Consider the following 18132-nt stretch of genomic DNA (forward strand, 5'->3'; position numbering starts at 1 on the left):
GAGATTAGGTAAAACATTCAAATCATGTGCACATGCACACTTCTATTATGTGTAGAAATCTTGTTATGAAAGCGACTGGTACCAGCAGATGCCAAAGTGAAGAGGCTTAATTCGACTAATGAGTTTCTAAACTCCTTTGGTATCTTTCGCCTCTCTTTGATCACTTTGCTTTATCTTAAATTTAGATAAAAAAATAATTGTGCCTTAGATTCTGTGTATTATTCTATACTGGAACCAATAAAGTTTTAAGCTTTTTGTTGAGTTAATAGACAAATTATATAGATATAGGAAGATGTGGTATGAGTGCCATTGAGACAACTCTCCACCCAAGTTACAATCTATAAAAGTAAACCATTATAGGTCAAGGTACGATCTTCAGCACGGAGCATTGGTTCACACCGAACAGCAAGCTATATGCACGTTTTTCAAATCAAAATTTTTGTTCACTCTTTAGAAATATTTATCTTCATAGCTAAGTTTAGTACAATCTTGTTCTTATTAAACATTAAACAAAGTTCATTAAACAATATTTCTTTAAAAGGCCAATTTAACAAAGACTAATATGTGGAAAACGGTGGTATAATACCTTCAACTATCATAACGAATTGATATATTTGGACATATCAGTCTTCAAATAGAAAGTCTTTCAATTTGTTTAACAGTATGGTCAGCGGGTTTCTGTGATTGCAACCATTAAATGTGATCGAATTGTGCTGTTTAATCTTTAAAATGTATCTGGGGGTGTATAGTACACGTGTTTAACTATAAGGGCGTCTCTATTGAAATTGAATCGGACAGATATATCAATTTAGTAGTAATGATTTGCTGTGATCGCCTCGAGTGCAGAAGGTCATGAGTTTGATCCAAATCTTGGTCAAACCAAAGTTGCGTCTTTGTTCCTTAACCGACACGTTCGTTGCATTTAGCAGAGAGAACAAACTCGGATTGTCTCAGAATCAGAAAATGTACCTTTGCAGTGCTATATGTATTCCTGATTGTTTTTGAGCTTGTGCGTTAAAACTCTAATTCCGTGTGTCGATCAAGTACTCAGCAGGACATACTCATATAACACAAACATGATAGTATAAATTTGTCGTGTTCTATTTTAACATCTTACTGAAGAAGGATATTAGTTATCCGAAATATCTAACATTTGTTCATGATTATATTATTTCTTGGTGATGTTGTACCCTTTCAGACTTGTTATATATATATATATATATATATTGTTGAAGTTAAAACGACTTTTATTTATATTATTTGTAATGTAATGAGTATTAGTGGGAAGATATTTTGTTATTTAAAGACATCACCAAATATCTACCTACTCATAGTCATTTTTAAACATCCATTGCAGTTGAAAAAAACATATTTCAGAATTAATTGCCCTTTGAAGCTTACAAATTCAAATATCATTTATTAAGGTTTTTAAACAATCCTTGCAATTTATTTTATATATTTTCTTTTTTCATCTTCATTTTGGCTTGAAAGTACAAATCTAAATATAACATGCACTTCATTTATTTCCTAAGGAAAACTACAAAATTAAGTACAAAATACTTTAACCATAGTCCTGTTAAATCAATTTATTAACAATTACATAAGCAACATATTTTTCATCTCTAACCATACAGGATTAATAAATTTTTTTCAATAATTTCCATTAGGAAAAAAAAAACTGTCTTATCACTTCCCTTTTTAAACAGTTCAAAAGGATTAAAGATCATTTCTTCCCGTATTTCCGAAGATTTTACCTAGTCATAAATGCTTAGAATGACTAAATTCAAATAGGTCTTGGAAAAAATTAGCTTCTTAACCCTTAACAAAATTCTGTTGACAGTAATTACATAAATTGCATTTTAGATACAACATTATATATTTCTGTAGAAACTATTTAATTCAAAACCCCATGCCTCACCCTCCTCCATCAAAAAGATAAAGATTGTTTGTGCATTTAGATTGTCATAGACTCCTCCACACAGGCTATGTAAAACATGATGCATTTAAACAATACAACGTTCTAACTATTTTTTTTAAGCATACACGTACACATGAACCAAAAGATAAATAAACGCATGAAATGCATACTACTATTTTTATTCTTATTCATTTCTTTTTATAACTAAAGGTACCTGCTTAGGTTTCTTATATTTAAGGACAATCTGAGGCGTTATCTTAACATAAGGGGTTCTATGCATACCACTTAAGTTTTGTGGGTGTGACTTTAACCAGCTTAAATATTACTAAGGAAATACTTAGTTTAAGATGTTTCATGCATACCACATTTCCAGTTGAAAGAATTTAGTCTTGTTTTACACTGTTGTGTTTCAATATTTGACGTGTGTGTTTTGTACAGTGTTGAGTGTTTATTTGTCCATCTTTGATGTGTGTGTTTTGTATACTGTTGAGTGTCTATTTGTCCATCTTTGATGTGTGTTTTTTGTACACTGTTGTGTGTCTATTTGTCTATCTTTTACGTGTGTGTTTTGTACACTGTTGCGTGTCTATTTGTCCATATTTGATGTTGATGTTTTGTACACTGTTGTGTTTCTATTTGTCCATCTTTGATGTGTGTGTTTTGTACACTGATGAGTGTTTATTTGTCCATCTTTGATGTGTGTGTTTTGTACACTGTTGAGTGTTTAGTAGTCAACCTTTGATGTGTGTGTTTTATACAATGTTTTGTGTCTATTTGTCCATCTTTGATGTGTGTGTTTTGTACACTGTTGTTTGTCTATTTGTCCATCTTTAATGTGTGTGTTTTGTACACTGTTGAGTGTTTATTTGTCCATCTGTGACGTGTGTGTTTTGTAAACTGTTGTGTTTCTATTTCTCCATCTTTGATGTGTGTGTTTTGTACACTGTTGAGTGTTTATTTGTTCATCTTTGATGTGTGTGTTTTGTACACTGTTGAGTGGTTAGTAGTCAACCTTTGGTGTGTGTTTTATACACTGTTTTGTGTCTATTTGTCCATCTTTGACGTGTGTGTTTTGTACACTGTTGTTTGTCTATTTGTCCATCTTTAATGTGTCTGTTTTGCACACTGTTGAGTGTTTATTTGTCCATCTTTGACGTGTGTGTTTTGTACACTGTTGTGTTTCTATTTGTCCATCTTTTACGTGTGTCTTTTTTACACTGTTGTGTGTCTATTGGTCCATCTATGACTTGTATTTTTTGTTGTAACTTTGGTGTATTCTGCCTCTTGTTTAGAAGAAAAATTATAAGTACTGGTTTAAATGTTATTAAAATCGACACGATTTTATACTAAGAAAGCATTGAACGGGAACAATAACAAATAAGATATTGGATATAAGATTTATTACATTAGAAAGTCATAAGTTGTAAAAACAAAGGCATAATATGATCAAACAGGGCGTGTCGACTTTCTGTTAGTTGGGCGAGGAAATATCGGTTCCTATTTTGTGTAATGAACTCCTCTATCGGTTAAACCCACGTCTATGAAATCTCTCCCACAGGCTTCCTACATATTGAAGTTGTACAGCTTATATATGTAGTATTGAATTGTTTACAGTTTTTCCCCATTTAATAGACAAAAAATTAAATCATTTTTAGCAAATTCTACAAATGACTGTATCATTTTTGTGAAACTCTTTCCTACAGTTTTTAATCAATATCCCTAAAATTTGAAAGAAAGTAAACACGTATATTGAAGTTGTGTAGCTGCTTCATCTAGTTTAGAATTGGGAATTATGCAAGGATTCCTCCCTCTCCCCATTTTCCAGACAGGAAATAAGTTGATTTCTATCAAAATCTTCATTTAAACGAAGTTATTACTACATCCACGTACAGTTTTCAACCCATATTCTTGTAATTTCACCGCAAAATTTCAAATTTTGCATTTGCTATTATGGAACTGCTTAATGTTTTTTTCCTAGAATTGGAAACCATTACATTGTATTATTAATAAGTGACAATTAAAAGAAAGTATCAAATATTTGGAACCAACTTTTCCCATAATGTTCAACCCAGATTCATGCAACTGTATATCTTTTATTTTGTATATATATGTGTTTTGCTGATAACTTCATTGTACTTTAATTGGGATTGTACACTGACGTAAAATAAGTCTTACACGGAAACAGATTGTAACAGAAAATAGTTTTCCTGTTATCAGGAAAGTTGCTCTTTAAAAGTAAGCAGACCATCCAAATTTCTTTCCTGTAAATGCTGCAAATGGAGCAAAGTCGTCCCGACTGTCAAAACCTTTTAAGCATTTTAGAATGTGATTTTCTAAAAGGTAAGGTTGTAAGAAAATCTGAGAATGTAAAACACTGTTCTGTTTCCTACATAGCCAGCAAGTATAAATATAAATATGGCAAAGGTTTACTAAAAATCATACATAAACAGCAAATATAAATTCCTTTTTTAAAAGAAGTTACCATAATAGTTGAAAGAAAGCTGATTTATGTAAAGGGTTGGTCTCAAGATATTTGAATAAATATAATATTTTAAAATCAATTAATAAATTATCTATCGCAAGAATGGGTTCCTGATAGGAGTTGTATGCTTTTTGGTTTATACAAATTTGAGGACAGTACCTGTCAAGTTCACAATTTTTGCCATGGCATAGGTTTTGCTCATTGCTAAAGAATGCGTAGCTGCCATTAGTTGTTAACATCGATCTCGTCTTTAATTGGTGTATGGTTGATAGTTGTCTCGTTGGCAATCATACCACAGCTTCTTAATTTCAAAATTTAATGGTTTAAGTATTCAGAAACACTCGAAATACTTTTATAAATAATTTTGATTAGTTATTTTGATTTATTCAAATTATTTGTATACATTTGGTAAAGTGTTTGTTAAAAGTAATTGTGTCTTAGATATGCGTTGTATTTTGTAAAATCATCATAAAAATGTTTGCCTCGCAGTTACGCCCAATCTTTACTTGTATCCTTGACCCGCCAATGCTTTACACAAGTAACAGTGACGAGCTAGTATGTCTATAAAGCTACACCGAATAATTAGGTGTCGCTTTACAGACGTTGTTGTTGATATTATTCTGCAATCAGCTATTTTACTATACAGATAAAGCTATACGTATAAACGTAAGCTTTATACGTCAATGACCTCGACTGACCTATTAGCCACGCCTACTTACCGGAACTACTTTATTTCAATAATGTCACGTCACTTCCATGGCTATTGTGTCAACAATCGTTAAACTGTCGATCAACTGTCAGTGTTAATAATAAAAATAATAATAGATTCGATAGTTTTGTTTTATTGAACAAATTATATATTTGCTTTTTAGAATTTTTGACATTTTCAATTGATTCTTAAAAAGCCAACATATTCCAATGCCATAAACCCTCCCCCCAAACTTCGTCTGCTAAAATTTCCAGAAAAATGTCGGACGAAGTCGCAAATTTCAATCTCCTGTGGTCTCCATTAAATATGTTAGAAGATGAACAAGATGTAACTTCAAATATTGATGAAGATCTAGAAAATGTCCTCATCCAAATAGATATGCTGGCTGATCAAGGACGTACTGAAGTATGTCTTTAATACTCCCTTGATAGTGATACACACACCACTGATACTGCAAATACATGTATTGCAACTGTTCCAAACACAACATATGAAACATGGAACTTGAAGATAAATAGTTTGACGAAGAGATGTTTTACATCTTGATGAAACTGGTGTACAAAACTTTCTTCATAAGCAACAAAACAAAAACACTGCAAAGAAAACATTTTATGACCTAGCATTGGTTACCAGGTTTCTTAGAAAGAAAAATGAAACTAGAGAAATACAAACAATACCAGTTGCTGAGCTTGAATCTCTTCTTTCTAACTTTGTTCTTACTGTACGAAAAAAATATGGCCAAGAGTATGAACCGTCGACTATCCGTGGCTTCATAAGTAGTGTCGAGAGAAAACTCAGGCGTCACAAATATGGTCACTCTATCATGAGAGATGACAATGATGAGAGTTTCCACCCTACCAGAGAAACATTAAAGGCAAAGCAAAAACTATTAAAACAAAAAGGCAAGGGCAACAAACCTAAAAGGGCTCAGCTATTAACAGATGAGGAGATCAGCATGCTATTTGACAAGAATATTCTTGGTGACAATTCTCCAAAAGCCCTCCTCAACACAGTATGGCTGAACAATTGTGTTCAATTTGGACTAAGAGGCGTCTCAGAACACTACTCCCTTCGGTATGTTTTTATATGAAATAATATTTAAGTTCCGAGACAGGTATTGCTAAATGCAATAAAAAATTGATATCAGAGAATTTAAAAAAACTAACATCAAAAAAAAGAACAATATTAAAGCGATATGACATACGTCATAAATCACACACCATTATCTCCTAGATCTCGTCGATACAGTTGTTTCATTGGCAATCGTATCACATCACATCGTTTCTTTTAAACAAGCATAAAAAAAGCTGAAATAATCACAGGAATAAATCACATTTTATTTTTATAATATATTTAGAAACCACACGGATCATTTTTACTGCACATTTGCTCGAGTGTACGGGTAATCAAATTTTCTAACTTCAGGTGAATAAACAATGTACATACATTGTACATAAAATGCATCTATATGTTGATTGATTGATGGTGTATAACGCCACTTTCAGACCGCATAGTTATATATGTTTTGTGGCGAACAGTTACGAAGTCCATATTTAATGTACAAACTGCATCTGGTTGTCACTTTTGTTTCACTGAATAATACATGCATATAAATTCACTTGAAGAATAAACTTAATAGCGTCACATTTTATACAATTCTCTATATTTGTGACACATCTTTCATCTGTAATAAACTACTGCTAGTGAAATTTTGCATCATAGTAGAAAAAGTTTTTGTCACAGCTTGGAGTTTTTAATTCTATAAATAATTCTAGCACAATACTTCATCACTCACAAATATGTATCAAATTCAGACATGTATACATGTAACTACTCCTTAGTCAGTGAATGGTATGGTGTTCAAATTCTTGCAGCTAGCAAATCAGAATCTCTGAAAAAAAAAAAATACAAAAATGAGACTAGTCACTTAATTAAGGTGAATGGAGTATAATGCATAAGAATAAATACACAACAAACATGAAATAAAGTCTTCATTTAAATAAGACATTTGGTTTTCTCGTCCAAATATGACATTTTGGCCTTTTATAGATTTTGATACATTGTAGTAGGCTTTCATACACATAATTTGGTCTCTGGTTGATCGTTTTCTCATTGGCAATCTACCGCAAAGTAAGAACGGATTGTCTGATATCATGACATTGTTAACTGCGATTGACCAAGTCCACTGGTGTAACTCGTTCATAAATAAACTATTATTCTCAAATTGTGAAAAATGATAAGTTGGGGAGATGTAACTTAAAACACGGCATCTGATGGCACAAAATACCTAGAATTAAATGAAAGGGAGACAAAAACTCGAACAGGGGCAAATGTTGCAGACGTTAGAGAAGTGTCGCCTAAAATATATGATCCAATTAAGTACTATGAAGTATATAAATCAAAGAGGCCACACAATTTTAGTGATGCAGAGGACCCATTCTAATTGGCGCCACGCACCATTTCATTGGCCGACACACGTTCCTAAATATGGTTTCTACGCCAGAAAATAGGAGAGAGAAAAATTGGTTCAATAGTTAAAACCATGCAGATTGAAGGAGGGTTAGATAAAAACAAGCGTTTAACACACCACAGTTCCCGAAAGTATCTTGTTCAGAAACTAAGATCAAATGAAATTCCTGACACGGACATTATGCAAATTTCGGGTCACAAAAATGTTAATTCCATAAACAGTTACAGTTCAATTTCAGAAAACAAACAGAGAAAAATTTAAAATTTGTTAAGTAATACAAGCAGCGAAGAAACTTGTCACACTTCCACCGGGCCAAGCTTACCGTGCACAACAGCTTCAACAGTCCTCTCATCTTCGTCTCAGCCTGTCAACCAACAAAACAACCTTGATATGATGGCACCTTCCATTAGCTCGAAAACCAACATGTCCAGCCGTATCAATTCCATGTTTTATGGCGCTACTCTCTACATCAACTCCCTCAATGTTTACATGGACAAACCGCCTCAACAGTAATGGCCGCGCGCTAAAATTCGATAGAACACACTGTGTAGTAATATTTGTCAAACTTTTATAAATTCAAACTCTTTATGTCTTCAAATTGTTGATTTACATACCATATTTATTAAATGTCACTCTGTTATTAATCTAGTTCATTTTCTCTTTCTATTTCCTAAAAATATCAATGTCTTATCGCCTGGACTTTATGAATTACTACGCTATAAAGGGAAATACCCAACAATGGTACCCCAAGAGGGAAATTCTGAACACTTTTTTTTTCTTTTTAACAATAAATTTGTTACGTATTTTATTTTTGATATTTTTTATCGATTTCAGTATAAAGACAATATACGTATAGTGTCTTGAAATATGAAATTTATTTGTATTCGGCACAAAACAGAGGGAAGAACCTCGCATTTCCCCCAGTTTTTTAGCCTCATACAAATAAATTTCATATTTCAAGACACTATCACTGCTTCTCCGGTAAAGCGCCCATATGAAGAAACTGATATGTCTCAGATCTTTGAACTCTTACTACGCGAGATTTTAAAAGACTATAAGCATTTGTTATTTTTGTATACTATCCCTCGATATTTACATCAAAACATTTCTTATATTTGTGTCAATAAATGCGCATGTGCAGGTCTCAATTATGGTTGAAAGTCTAAATATGGACATTCCTACAGTAACAGGACGAAACTAACGACTTCGCGTTATATAGCTGTGCCTTTTTATACTCCTAGATGAGGCTTTTATATTTGTTTTCCATCTATATTTTTTTATTTTTATAAAGTTTAGTACATATTTAACAGCGATAGTGGTTATACAGCCGTGATAATGTTTCCCTCGAAAACGTGTAATTTCCGTTAACAAGTAAAAGACTCACTCATGACAAAATATTCAGCAGTATAGAGTGGGGTGCTCATTTTCGCCATAATTTTCCATGTTTTCTGCAGTTTATGTTCAGACCTTTAAGTTTTTGAAGTATACTGATATTTCTATATGACGATAACATCAAAAGCAAAATATGCTTAGCTTGAAAACGTGTTTCTCTGAAAATATTCATCTGAAAAGTTAGATTAAAGGCTATTTGAAATTTCCTGATGTTTTGTCATAGGGGGACACATATTCGCCGTTTTTACACATCTATTTAATTTTAACCAAATAACTGCAGCTTTAAATTATTTATCAAATCAGTTTCATTATAGATGAATAGCAGACATTTCAAAGGTGTAAAGAACTGAAATTTAGGGCAATCAGTCAAAGAATTACTAAGAAATACTTCTTTGAAATCTTTTTTTCATTCAGGAAATTGGCCGAAAATCGTTGTCCGTTTTTCGGTCCTTTGCGGTAAGTGCCGAAATTTTTTTAAGTTTCAAAAATAATCATATTTGTTATAAAAATATAATTTACCGGCATATTTCTTCCATTTCAGCAATCCTTTGAAGTTTCTACACCTCAAAATCATAAAACGGCGAAATTGTGTCCCCGGCGAATATGTGCGCCCCACTCTAAATGGCATCAAATGAGTTAAATTTGTTTTAAAGGACAATACAAATATTTGTGCATATATCAATGGTCATTTAGTTCAATTCATATAAGTCTAGAAAACAGAACAAACTTTAAACCTGTAGAGATTTGTTAAGCATGTAATCTCCGTAGAATGGTGTTTAATAAACATAGAGTGGGTGGCGCATATTCGCCTTGGACACATTTTCGCCGTTTTGCTATTTTTTTTGTAAAATGTGTGTGCCTTTACCCAATACTTGCCTAATTAGATGGTAAAGGTTGTTTGTAATGTTACAATTGTTTATATTCCTCTTTATCCCATTTCCAAGGTTATTCGCGCATATTGAGAAATACGCAGGTGTTTTTAAATGATTTTGGCAATTATGTAAGATTTATATGGCAATCATGCGCATTCTTAAAGTAAATATTTGTGAGAAAAATCGTATAGGAATGATCTCTCAAGCTGATTCATGTAATTGCAAACATTCGTTTTTATAATATACCAGGATAATGAGGATTGTCATATCATACATTGCGGCGAAAATGTGTCCCCCATGGTACACGAACAACTTGATTTCCTCTTGAGTTTGCGTTCGTTTTAAGAACAATTAACCCTTGTTTTGAAGATAATTTCTTTATCAAACATTTTTTTCATATAGTTAAATTTCTGAAACCTTCATAAAAAGTTCCAAATATTCGAATGTAGGTCGGATGTAAGTGGAAATGAACGAATTATGCGGCGAATATGGGTCTCTCACTCTACGGCAATATTGAATATAAATTGCACATCCAAAAGGTATGAATCGGTGTCCGTATTAATATTTATTACAACTTTTCCCTACAAAAATGCTTATTTTCTTGATAAATGGCAAAATCCTTGAAATGTAATCTCCGTGGAATGTAATATCCGTTGACACTTCAAAAACGTCGGGAATTTTCACGCGTTTCCATGGCATTTTGACGTTTCCGGGAATGGAAGACATACAGCGTCCTGTGAAGATATAGAAACAGATGAGTAAAGAGAGACAATTCCAACAGTAGCAATCATTAAATTTGTGAAATAATGAATGGTAATTTGTAGTAATAGCTAGTCTACCAATTATGACACATTGGCATGCTATTTTAAGTAGCAGCAATTAATTCCATACACTGATATAAGTTTGTTCCGACACAGAATCCTATTATTTTAAATTTTATTTTCAGTTAGCGTGAAAATTTCTACATACAAAGGGATGTTTCTCAACAGACAGTGAATACTTCATAAATTAAAAATATTAAAAAAAAATACCTCGTACATCGTGTTTCTGTGTAAGTTAACATATCAAACATAATATTAGGGACTCCGGTGCTATTCTAGTAGTTTAAAGAAAATGTCAATTCAGTTTCAACCCTGTCCCCCCATTTTGTGTACTGGTTGGTCATCACCTTAAGAAATCAAATGCCTAGGCAGCTAGTTAAAATATATTTTAAGGGGCAACTTATTGATATGTCGATCTTTATAGATTCTTTATAATGTAGCAAGCATGTTTCGTACATTGATTTCCATGTTGCACCTTACTCAGTTACTGAACCTAACGTTGCATAGTTTGAAGAAAATATAGTTTACAAGAATCTACCGATTCTATCTAGGAGACTATCAAGCGAGATTTAAAAAAATAGCAAAACGATCGAACGATACATATAGATTCTACCACTGCATCGAGTGTGATACGATATTTATCCACTCGAGACAGTCAAATTTAACTGTCGAGAGTGGATAAATATCGTATTACACGAGATTTGGTGGTGGAATCTGTTTCTCTAATGATTTTCAAACAATACGCAGGCAAACTTATTCCTTCTTTGCGACTGATCTGCAAAAAGATGTGTTCTTTCTATGTGACGTCATCAGGCATGGTCGTCTTTTTTCATGCCGTCACAATAGGAAATTCAGAGGAAAACAAGAAAATTCGACGTCATAATCGGATTTTAACCAATGAAGAACTGAGATCAAACGAACCACACGTTGATTACATTTTTTTTATACAATGGGTGCAGAAAGGGATAAATTGACGAAGAATTAGAGAAAAATATTTATCAGAAGACTGACAAGTGCATTTGTGTGGTGCAGGTTAAACTAGAAAGACTTTTAATTTGTTTTGTAATAGCTTTCGAAAATAGTACAACTTACGCCCTTTAGTTCTGGTGAGCAGTGCTTTCTTTCACGTCCGCATTTCTATAAAGTATGGCATGCCGAGTTGACACTATTAAAAATCATTACGGATGTAAAATAAGTATCGAATTGTCCGTTTAATTTATCAACATGTACCATGAATACGTATTTTTGTGCAAATACGCTCTTTAGTTCTGGCGAACAGTGCTTTCTTTCACGTCCGCATTTCTATAAAGTATGGCATGCCGAGTTGACACTATTAAAAATCATTACGGATGTAAAATAAGTATCGAATTGTCCGTTTTATTTATCAACAATGTACCATGAATACGTATTTTTTGTGCAAATAATACAGTAATACAAATTAAAAAATCTACTCGGCAGTACATTTTGCCAGAGAATGGGCTGTATAATAGCCAGAGTAAGACTGCATACAAGCATTATTTTTATTTAGTTTCTTGTTGATGGTTTCTTTTAAAATTGAATGAGATGATGCTGCCAATAAAGATGGCTTATAACTACGCACACACTATCTGATCTTTTATTGCGGTGGATTTTGTACTCACTTGGTAGTGTTTGTAAAAATATGTCGGTATTGTTGTTAACAAAAAAAATCAAGAAGATGTTGTATTTTTACTAATAAGACAACTCTCTGTCAAATACCAAGTAACGTATAAGTAGACAACTGATATTTGTCACCGTACGGACTTCAACCATGAGAAAAAACCTATACACAGATACACACACATACATATATATAGCAAGCTATAAAAGGCCGCGAAATGACAAATGTAAAACGATTCAAACTAGAAAACTAAAGGTTTGTTTGATGTACAAAACAATAAACGAAAAATAAATATGATACACACCAACAAACGACAATCACTGATTTATAGGATCCTGACTTGCTTGTCTTTCTGTCACCTTTTGTCTCTTTCTTAATTTTTGACATCTCTATCTTTATTTCAACAAATATTTATTTGAAAAATATTCTCTGTAATGGTGCTCTTCATTTTTAATGGGCATAAAATATTTGCCACTAGACATTAAAGTCACATGAAACGAGTGACTGGTGAAAAATAATGTTTATCCAATTCTTCAACCAATGCATGTATATATCATAAACTTAGTCTTCGATTTTATCATTTTTTACGCAAACATCGTATAATCGTCAATTTTTTTTTTCTCTCTGTCTGTTTTGATGTGAAAATATGGCAGCTAATCAATTGTCGTATTTTGATGCCGTATTTTACCGATTGTCACCTTAGTAAACATCAACAAAGAAGCATGGATATTGTGCATGTGTATAAAATGTACTATAGTATTAATGTATGGACTTTTTCATATTGGCCCTGTAACATGCCCGAGGTATTAATAATGGCCCAGGATGGTTGTAATGGCCCCGAGGCAGCGCCGAGGGCCATTACAACTGTCCGAGGCCATTATTAATACCAAGGGCATGTTACAGGGCCAATATGAAAAAGTCCATATATTGATACTTTTATTAACCAACTAAGGCAACTTCATTCAAGAACAGTCTTCGAGTCTCGGATCCAAATACAGCTAACCACGAATCTATAACAGGACCAATACAAAAAAAAAGACAGTTCATAACACTTTTATTACCGTAAGTGGTTTTAATTCTTCGATTGAACAAAGAGTAAGAATCTTACCGTGAAGAAGATACAGGAATTCATAGCTGAACTTGTCTTTCAGCATTCACGATGGATTTTTGGTCAACATTGTCAGATGTAATTTCTGATTTCTCATCCAAGTACTTTATTTTATGCTATTACAATTCATTTCATCTAGCAAATATAAAGTAGCTGGGAAGAATAAATCAGACAGTTTAACTATTCTTACTCTGAGCAGTCTGCGTTCTGATAATTGATCGACGGAAATGAAACAGTGATAATAATCGAAAGTCGTACTCGAAAAAGGCTGTGTAATATTTCCGTTTCAAGTCGTTACAAAACACTGAACATCATTTAAACTTTTTTTTTATGATATTAAGTTAAAAAAAAATTGAAAAAAGTTGTCACTTATTTGAAGATATAAAAGACATTTTGATTTAATCGATGTCCCGTTTCATCTGTTCATAATGCATGGCTGTGATTTCGTAATGCACGGGTGTGATTTCGTAATGCATGACTGAGATTTCGTAATGCATGGCTGTAGCAATTTCTCCGTTCATAATGACCAGTTGTCGAAATTGTCCTTTTATAAACCATGGGCATTTCTATACATATTGTAGTAAGTTGGTTAATAAAATCAGATAATAGTTTATTTTAATGACAGATCCATGCGTATTGCGATCACCGGATTTTTACGAGAAGGGTCACGCTAAGGTCACTTGCATACAGAAAATATGTCGGCGAATTGCTTCCTGGAAGCAAACAATTAAAAAAAAGTAACCTTCTTCTAAATGTGGACACATTAAAGAATTTTCTTCAGAAAAAAGTATATGTACATAAGTTTTATAATGACAACTATCCATTTAGTTATAAAAAAAACATATGCATCATTTCTTTTTTTAATTTGAGGTTTCATATGACTTTAAGCAAATAATTATCCACCAATCGTTACTTTATTTTGAAATAACAGAACCACCTCGGTGGTCCCGATAATGGTAGCTTCGAGCGTTGAAGGGTTCGGGTTCTAACCCTTCGTCCTAGTCAAAAGATCGTTAAAAATCCGGTCCAGCGTGTCGATCAGTACAAATTAGACCATAAATCTTACGATTGAGTTATTTCATATTTTTCAAGTCGGTGTCCGTTTTAATAGCTGAATATACGTCATGGGATTTTCTCATTGTGTAAGGCCATACGGTTGACATTTATTAGTTCCAACCTGATTGTTTTAACTTTGGTGGATAAAGTTGACTCTTTCCCACTGGACGATCAACAGCCATGGGTTCATCTATAATAACAGCTAGTACTACATGTACAATGACTTAAACATGATTAAATATTCATAATTGTTTCTTTTTGTCTTTATGTCAGCTTCAGCAACATCTCCAATTTTCATATTTCAGAAACAAAGAAAAAAAACGAAAGCTGAATATCAGAAGGAATATCGCGAAAGAAAAAGGTTACAAAATGTAGAAGAATACCTACAAAAAGAGAATGAGCGAACGAGGAAGTCATATGTAAAAAGTACCGAGTTGTCAAAACGAGATTAAGAACGAAAACGTAGAATCAACAGAGAAAATGTGAAGCTATATCGACAAGTAAAAAAACAAGAAAAGCAAGTTAAACAAAATGATGTTTCAAATAAACGCACGTCAACCAGAAAAAGAATTAGTAGAGCTATTTCTAGAGCTAATAGAAAAATACACAAACTGGAAAAAGAATTGCAGACTTTCAACAGAAAAGTATGGAAACTTAAAAAGAGAATCAGTAGATTAAAAATAGTAAAAAATGAATCAAAATCAAAATCATACAAAAATCAACAAAATAAAGAAAACATCACACCTTTGACTTCCGCGGATGCCGAAATGAGATATGTCGGTCTTGAGCTGTCAAAATATAAAACAGTAAGACGTAAATTACAATTTCACAATGTGCTTGTGGCAGAAATTAAGGCTGTTGATCCCTGCTTTACCAAAAACATAGAAAATGGGAAGGTAACAAAAAAATACAAAATGAAATCTATTACAAGTCAGGTTTTCGGAATCCGTAGGAGATCTCTCATGTCAACGTTAAAGAAAATGAAAAAAGTTTTGCGTAAGAGACTTCCAGAAATACAAGAAGAAATAAAAACAGCAGTTTAAACGTTTTTAAACCGAGGAGACAACTCGTCTGTAATGCCAGGAAAAGCAGATTATAAAACTGTTAGCGGTCAGCAGAAACAAAAGCTCATTTTATCAGATCACATAAACAATCTGTTTCTCAAGTTTAGGTAAGAAAACTTAACTATCAAACTTTCTTATTCAAGATTTTGTAAATATCGTCCGATAAATTTCTCATTAGTTTCATATGCTACCTGTAACACATGCTTATGTATCACGCACCAAAACATGGCTTTAAAATTCCGCTGTCTACATAAAATCGGTATAACTAATTGCGACAGTCCGGATGCTTTTGTGAAAGATGTTACAGACCATTTTGACGTAGACGCTTTATTTCCTGCTGACAGTGGTCCATTTCAATATGATGAATGGTCTCGAGTAAATACCGACGCTGGACAAAGAATGAACATTGTTTCAAAATCAAGTGATAGAGCCAGTTTCATAAAACTTTTTAAATCACAACTTTTTGAATTTAAAGAACATGTCAATAGAGTCAGAAACCAGTATCATGCATTACAAGATCTTAAGGCTAATCTCCCTCGGAATCATATGATTGTGCAGATGGATTTTGCATATAGCGTATATTGTTTAATTATCACAATTTCTCCTTTTTCATTTCGAACTCGCTGTTAAAGTGTATGCGCTTTATATCTTAATTTCGTATTAAGAATTAAAAATTGAAAAGTAGAAGATGTAATTTTTTCTATTTTTTTTTTCAGCCTGCAAATTAGCAAAAACAACTATCCTTTTTCTTTATTTATCCTGCACAAATCGATATTGCAAAATTATCACAGAATACCTTCAATTGTTGTGGCATAAAGATCAACATTTTGCGCAATTTATACTTATGTACCTTATACAACTTAACGTAATTGTTTATTTTATCATTGACTGTTGTTTGCGTAACGTCCAGTAGCAAATATTTCATTTATATTCAGAATAAGTAAACAATAAATTTGATAAGTACATGTAGGATCTACAAAATGGATTGACCATGATGAAGGCAAAGAATTTAACAGCCACATGAAACGATGACATAAGATATGAGTTCATGTTTTCTTTTTTAAAGGCCACCTCGATAAGTTGTTTTGCAAGGGTTCTATAACGTGCAAGGACCCGTTTAAAATTGTATGCTAGATGGTAAATACAAAACGACAAAAAATCAATTTAAGTGACCAACTGATTCAAAAATTCAAAATATAAAGATAATTATTTTCTTATCAAACGTTACCTAATCTCTCTTTTTTTTTATCTAATTTGTATACAGTAAAAGCACGTTTTCAATGTAAACATACAAAATGTGTGTTAAATAACCGTTAAAGTAACCATGTAACGAAAATATAATATACAAAAGACTGTTACGTTCTCCGTGTCAACTTTAAATGAAGTGGATAAAGGTTCGTCGTAAAATTTACATTAAAGGCAAAAAAACGTGATTATATTTAACTTTGAAAAAAACTATATTTTAAACAGTTTCGTTATGTTAGTGTGGTAGTATCTTCATGTATCTAAAGGTATACGCATATTGCATATATTATAATATAATTTATAAACAAACGTGTTTAGATGGACGACAATGCACATTTAGCTGCTGGAAGGATAGAAGGTAAGAATTATCACAAACAGTTATATTTAAAGTTATTGTCATGAACATTTCCTCGTAATTAAGCAGAAAAAAGTAGCTCATCGGATCTACAATATTCACTAGCCTGTCAACACTGACGTTGTGAGTTCGAAACCCGACTCGGCAAGGTGCGTTCGACTATGATCTCAATTGACAAGGACTGCCAGTTTTCCTGCCGACGTTAGGCTATCCTCCACCAATAAAAGCTGGTCTCCAATATATCACAAAATACGCTGAAAGTTGCGCTAAACACTAACAATCAATCAACCATCGTAATTAAGTGTCAAATTTCGAGATCACTGAGTTATATTGTTCTAAGCGTTATTAAGGATCATGTGGACCCTTTGGTAAAATTTTATTTATCTAAGGCATGCTATGCCTTAAAACTTTTCCAGATACACAGGTGTGTCTGTACTCAGAGTAAACTTCATGATGAAAACGCAGCAATTAGACAAAGAGTCAACATGAACTTTAAATGTTATTTACTGGTACCTGTGCTTTTTATGCACCCTTTCTTGTTTAATGATTTATGGTTTAATGTACGTTATGTATGCATGTTTTTTTTATTATTCAAGTGATAAGGTTATGGGGAGTAAATAAACAAGTCAAACCTGTCAACTGCGCATGTGCCTGTCCCATGTCGTAAGTCTTGAAAGAGATTGGCCGCAGTTATAACTTAAAATGTTTGTCTTTTTGGTCTTGGAAGTAGATGTTGTTTTAAATGTATACCATTTTTTTACGTGGTGCTTTTTATACATGCGTTGAAAACAGACGTTTTGGGTGTATTTATTTATAACACAACATCAAACACCACTAAATGTTGACAAAAGCGGATACAGATCTTCTATTGCTGTTGATAAACAATATGCGAAGATTACATTTATGTACCTTATCAAATTATTGATGACTGACTATTGTTTGATTGACGTCCAGTAGCAAGTATTACAGTTATATTCAGAGAAGGTAAACAATAAATTTGA

The sequence above is a fragment of the Mytilus californianus genome, unplaced genomic scaffold (assembly GCF_021869535.1).
Source record: "Mytilus californianus isolate M0D057914Y unplaced genomic scaffold, xbMytCali1.0.p SCAF_12, whole genome shotgun sequence".
In the NCBI taxonomy this organism is placed as follows: Eukaryota; Metazoa; Mollusca; class Bivalvia; order Mytilida; family Mytilidae; genus Mytilus; species Mytilus californianus.